We start from the raw sequence: 7,171 nt of genomic DNA, 5'->3' as shown, positions 1-7,171 counted from the left end.
TTATAGCGACGTCGAAAGCATTTGATATTGTTGTGTGCTCTGAAGCATTTAGATAAACCGCCAGTTGTTCTTAAAATATCTTCATGAATTTCTATAAAATGGGCCAAATCTTTTGTTTGGGGTTTCTGTACACCGAGTTCACGATTTCGTAGAAACTGTACCACCGAAGACATGTCCTTCGATTTTTTCTGAGTCGCTGATTTTCACAACACTTGTAGAATTCTCATTTTAAGTGTCCCAGCACAATCTCCAAAAGTTTATTTTGTGCAAATAGGACACATATCACATGGAAATATCTGACACAATGATTCTCTACAATTGCAATACCATCGACAATCCACTGCATTGTGTAATTTAATCACATGCTTTCGTACAGCATACATGTGTCCGAAATCTTGAATAGAGATCATACATGACGTACATAAAGCCAGAGCACCACCCGTAGAATAATAAAAGTATATGGCGCAAACTTTTGTACGTCCGTTTAGCGCAAGGATTTGTGAATTAGACACTACCTTATCGTGAATATCCGTAAGGTCCTCACTGCGATCACTAATATAATTACTGTTACTCGACAACGCGTGATCTTCGTCAGATTCGTCTACACTGTTATCCGACAACTCGTGATCTTCATCAGATGACTCGTCTAATATTCTCTCGAAATTATTATTTTCCATTTCTTTTTAACTCACTACACTGTGCCACTGACACTTCGCATAGGACACTTTAACTCGTCGAATGCTAAAGACTTTTTGACGCGGAGACCCACTCTCCATAAGCTTCAGCCCTATCCTTCTCAAAATTATCGCAAAGGAATATCATAGTAATAAAATCGAGCGCTATCTGTTTATAAAAATTCGAGCAGCCGAACGTTGGCGCCGATACGTCGCAATTCTTCCTTAAAAAATATTAAGGAAGATGTTTCGCTCTCGTTTACGACCGATTTTCCGCGAGGGTACAAAGCTGCCGAACGTCAACGCTTTTACATTTGCACCTATAAATAATGTTTTGACATGTTCGTCGCAGCGTCGGCCCTAAAATCTTCATTTCTTTCCATAATATCCTAATGATTTATGGACATTTAATGGACATTTTGTTCATAAAATGAAAAAAAAAACATAGTTTTAATGGATTCTAGAACGCTCCGTTGACAAGTTCGAGCAGCTGGACATCGGCGCTTCCGTAATAAAATTATACTAACGAGGGTACAAAATTGTCGATCATCAGCGTTTGTTCTATACCTTTTGGGAAAATGTTTAAGATCCCTCATAAAAAAGTCGTAAATATACCATCTACAAATATTGCAGTCAGAAAAATTCCCCTCCTTTGCAGTGATGCAAGATTTCACGCGCGACAGCCACTTCGCGACAGCCATCTTGCAGTGGAGGGGGTAGGTTGGCAGCGCAGAGCGCACCGAAAAGATGAGAACCCTTGTCCTTCGAATATAGAAGAGGACAGATATATATCTTTTGTCCTTTATTTTCTTTTGATATAGAGCTACGAATTTCGAGCGAATCCGGAATACTGGCGATAGCGAGTAGGCGATGCGACCCAATATGCAAAAAGAAAATATAAAATATAAAAAATATATTTAATATTATAAAATAATATTAATAAAATTAATATATTTTTAACATAAATTAAGTAACTTATATTTAAAATTTTAATTAAAAATAATTATTAATTAATAATAATTATAATTAATAATTATAAGTATATTTTATATATAAAAATCCACTCTTGGCCAATATATACGCCTTTCTATTAAAAAAGATTTTTTATCTTTAAAGAAATAATTGTAATAAAATAATATTTTAATTTATAAATATTGTTTAAGATTTTATTCTTTTTATTCCCTATTTATTTTGTACTAATGTACGACGTACATATTGTTGCTCAACGGAAACCGCGAGAAGATGGTGGTTTCTTCCGTCAAAAAATTTAAAATATTATATATTGGAAAATGTATTTCAATCATTATATTCGGCTTCCCGACGAGCCGTGTTTATCTTTTTTGCGCGTGTCGATCGTTTTACCGCGCGTCTCGTCTTGTCAAGCAGCTCTCCAATCAGCTGTTTGACACAATAACAATCTAGCGACAGGTTTTTGACATTTATGTCTTCGAAATTCGTCGAGTCAGCTATAGACCGTTTTACTATAAACATCTCTCGTTTTCGAGCAATTAGCTCTTGATCAGTATGTATATTTCGCTTTAACAAATAGTATAAAGTAACGAAAAATGTGTGTTGAATTGACGAAGCCCCGAAAAGCTCGTAAGCGAAGTTTTGCAGAAGCTTGGCTTACAGACGACCGATACAAATCTTGGGTACGTAAAGTATCATCTGATAGTAGTCTTTATTTTTTTTATTGCAGTATATGCAATAAAACTTTTTCGTGCAATTCAACATACATATTAAGACATGCTGACTCCGCGTATCATCAAAATAATATTAAAAAGAATACATTATCATCTGATAATAATAGTAATGATGATGTTGAGATACCAATAAAAAAATCGCGTAAATCAATATTTAAAAAAGAATGGTTAGATATTGAAGAATTTAAACTTTGGTTACGTGAAGTGCCACATGACGAGAGTTTATTTTTTTGTTTGATTTGCGATAAATCTATCGCTAGTAGTTTATCGCAAATCCATCATCATGCAGAATCCAAAACACATATAAATATATATAAAAAATATCTAGAAAAAAATCAATCAAATTTAGAAGATTTAAATATGCAAAATAAATCTCTTTTGCCATTTAATGAGCGTAAAAAATCCGCGGAAATCAGATATGCAGCATTAATTGCTGATAAAAACATTTCTCCTCAAAATACAACAGAGATTCTTACATTTTTTCAACAAATAGGAGAAGATCCTGACGTATTAAAAAGCATGAGCATGAGTCGAACGAAATGTAAAAGCATTATTACAAACGTTTTGTGTCCGATTGAGACGGATCGTGTCGTCAATAAAATTCAAAATACAAAGTTTTCAGTTTTTATTGACGAAACATCAGACATATCTAATAATAAATGGATGACTTTTTTTGTCCGATACGTTGATTCGGAGACATTAGATGTTCGCTCGCAATTAGTCAAATTAATCGATATTGATGCCAAAGATTCAAGCGCAGAAAAGTTGTTTCAGGCATTTAAATGTGAAATGTGGAAACTGCAGATACCATTTCCAAATATTGTTGCCTTGTCGTGCGATAACGCATCTGTTATGACAGGGAAATATTTATCGTTCAAAAAAAAGTTGGAAGAACTATGTCCACGTTTACTAACTTTAACATGCTCTTGCCACTCCGCTGCATTAACAGCGCATACTGCATGTAATAAAATACCTGCGTATTGCAATAAATTTATAAAAAAAATTTCTAATTATTTGAACAGCAGCCCAAAACGTACAGCAATTTTCAGAGAATTTTGTGAATGTTTCCAAGAAACAAATCGCAAAATATTAAAATTATGTGATACACGCTGGCTGTCTCATTATTTATGTGTCGAACGACTTCTTGAATCTTGGGATACAATTAAATATTTTCTTACCGAAATGGTTGTAAGGGGAAAAAAAAATTCTGGAGAATATCTACTGTCTATGATGAACAACGTAGAACTAAAAGCTTATTTTCTTTTTTTAAAATATACTTTAAATTCCTTTAATACATTTAATGCATTTTTCCAAGCATTAGAAACCAGAATTCATTTATTACAACCAAAATCCAAAAAATTTATTTTCCAAATCTGCAAAAATTTTTTAAAAGAAGAGCATTTACAACCATTTTCTGAAAATATTGCATTCTCTCTAAAGGAGAATCAAAAAGATCTTAATGAAGTTACTTTGGGTTCAGAATGTGAGGAATATCTTAACGAATTACTACTGGAAGGTCACGTAGACATTGTTAAAATTATTCGAGAAAATTGTTTAACATTTTATGTGACTGCTGCAGAAGAAATTCGTAAAAGATTACCAATAAATGACACATTTTTATCACAATTAATAGTTTTTCAACCATTTGTAAGCTTATTTTATAATAGAGAAACATCATTCAATAACGTTTCTTTCGTCATTAAAACTATTAGCGGTTTTGATGAAGATGCTTTAAAAAAAGAATGGATTGCATTAGCATCAGATTTTACAATGGAAGAAAAACAAAGCCTCACTAAATTAAATTTTGATAATGCTTGGAAAGAAATTTTACAACGTCGAGACATCAATAATAATGCTAAATATTCTAATTTAAAAAATGTTATAAATACTATTAGATCGCTTCCAAATTCTAATGCCGATCCGGAGAGAATGTTTTCTCTTTTAAATAATGTAAAAACAAAAAAACGTAATAAATTTTCGTCGGCTTCTGTTAATGCTATTTGTGTATTTAAATCTGCATTAAAGACGAGGGGAGAAACAGCTATAAACATGCAAGTTAATGAAAAACATTTGTTTCTTATGTCGGCGGACAAATTATATGCTACTGCTGTAAAAAAAATAAAAATATTTTAAAGCTACATGCTGCAGACACTGATGTTGCCGACATACCTGGTCCCTCGTCTTAATAATAATACATTTTATTTAAAAGACGTCATGCTTATAAGCATGTAAGAAAATTGTGTATATAAATATATAATAAATATATATATAAATAAATATATATATACGTATACAATTATATGCATATATGTATATAATATATAATATATATATATGCATACAATGTAAACATATATGTATCTCGTATATATACACACACACACATACACATAATATATTTATATGACGAAGTATATTGGGATGCAATTCACTTTTTAATAATTAATTATATATAATTGACTTTTTATTTCTTTTTTATTTATTTTATTTATTTTTTTATTAATTTTTTTTTATTTTAATTACTTATTTTTTTATTTTTATTATTTTATAATTTTAATATTTTTTTAATAATGACATTTCCCAATATACAATATTTTAAATTTTTTGACGAAAGAAACCACCACCTTCTCGCGGTTTCCGTTGAGCAACAATATGTACGTCGTACATTAGTACAAAATAAATAGGGAATAAAAAGAATAAAATCTTAAACAATATTTGTAAATTAAAATATTATTTTATTACAATTATTTCTTTAAAGATAAAATATCTTTTTTAATAGAAAGGCGTATATATTGGCCAAGAGTGGATTTTTATATATAAAATATACTTATAATTATTAATTATAATTATTATTAATTAATAATTATTTTTAATTAAAATTTTAAATATAAGTTACTTAATTTATGTTTAAAATATATTAATTTTATTAATATTATTTTATAATATTAAATATATTTTTTATATTTTACATTTTCTTTTTGCATATTGGGTCGCATCGCCTACTCGCTATCGCCAGTATTCCGGATTCGCTCGAAATTCGTAGCTCTATTCTATCAAAAGAAAATAAAGGACAAAAGATATATACCTGTCCTCTTCTACATATGTTCGAAGGACAAAGGTTCTCATCTTTTCGGTGCGCTCTGCGCTGCCGACCTACCCCCTCCACTGCAAGATGGCTGTCGCGTGTGAAATCTTGCATCACTGCCGCGGGGAGGTTGTTTAGTCAAATTTGTACATCAAGTGGCCCTAAAAAGGGCAGACTTTGTGTGTGTATGTGTGTATGTTTGTGTGTGTGTGTGTGCTTCTTTAGCAAAACTTTTCTCTAATTATTTTTTCTCTGGTTATTTTAATGTAAGGGAAAGGATAAGAAAATGGCGGTGTATGTACATACATACATCGGGTAATGCCGGCGGTATGTCAATTTTAAAGCTTCATATCTTAGGAATGGCTTGCGTAAGAGACATCAATAGATAGTGTTTTGAAAACGTCTCGACAAGGGCTACAATAATATGCAATAAAACATAGGGGGTTCCATTTAAGAAAACATCGATGACCTTGACCTGACCTTCAATAGGTCACTCAAGGTCAAATCCATATTTTCATCATCTGTCCCCCTTCAAGTCCTACAACTTTTGTCTGAAACATTTTTCCGTATCTTCCATATTTTTCGAGATGTTTGCCTGGGGAGATTAAAATGGGACACCCTGTATATGTATACAAGAGAGTGTGTGCTTCTTTAGTAAAACTTTTATCTCTCTTTCTCTACCATTTTCTTATCCTTTCCCTTACATTAAAATAACCAGAAAAAAAATAATTAGAGAAAAGTTTTACTAAAAAAGCACACACTCACACACACATACACACATACACACACAAAGTCTGCCCTTTTTAGGGCCACTTGATGTACAAATTTGATTGAACAACCTCCCCGCGGTGTATATTGGATAATGCAAATGCCGATGATATGTCAATTTTGAAGCTTCGTATCTTGGGAATGGCTTGCGTAAGAGACATCAATAGGTAGTGTTTTGAAAACGTCTCGACAAGGGCTACAAGAATATGCAATAAAAAATAGGGGGTTCCATTTGAGAAAACATCGATGACCTTTACCTGACCTTCAATAGGTCACTCAAGATCAAGTCCATACTTTCATTATCTGTCCCCTTTCAAGTCCTACAACTTTTGTCTGAAACATTTTTACAAATCTTCCATATTTTTCGAGATAATTGCCTGGGGAGATTAAAATGGGACACCCTGTATATACATATAATCGTTTGACATCGATTTTTTAAAAATTATGGAAATGCTTGGCTTTAAATTTTTTTTAACAAATAAGATTTTTATACATAGTGATTGTATGGTTAAAATTAAAATATGTTAAAAAGTGGCCGATTTTTGCCTCTAAGCCGACATGTATTTGTATGATTGCTTATAGTATTTGACTATAGAATGACGTGGTGACATTCGTTTGTTGTCAAAGTATAAAGAAAAACCTCAAAAATGGGCCATTTATAACCACTATTTTTCTTTTTTATTACAACATAACTTGCCACAAAAATAGATATTAAGGTATGTTGTCAAGGTCGCTGAATACAAATCTGGCTAATCTGGCGTCAGAATTACAAATTTCAAAATGGAAGATCCAATATAACAGTCATTAATTAGTTAAAAAGTAGTTAAAATAGGTTATTTTACATATAAGATTATCTAATAATTCTACTTTTCACTTTGTATATTAGAGTATTTTGTATTTCAAATTGAATTTGCCTTCTATACACTGTATTAAACATTATT

This window comes from Prenolepis imparis, unplaced genomic scaffold (assembly GCF_030444845.1).
Source record: "Prenolepis imparis isolate NDT839.2.m4 unplaced genomic scaffold, iyPreImpa1.0 SCAF_85, whole genome shotgun sequence".
In the NCBI taxonomy this organism is placed as follows: Eukaryota; Metazoa; Arthropoda; class Insecta; order Hymenoptera; family Formicidae; genus Prenolepis; species Prenolepis imparis.
Note: the sequence above shows the minus strand (reverse complement) of the source record.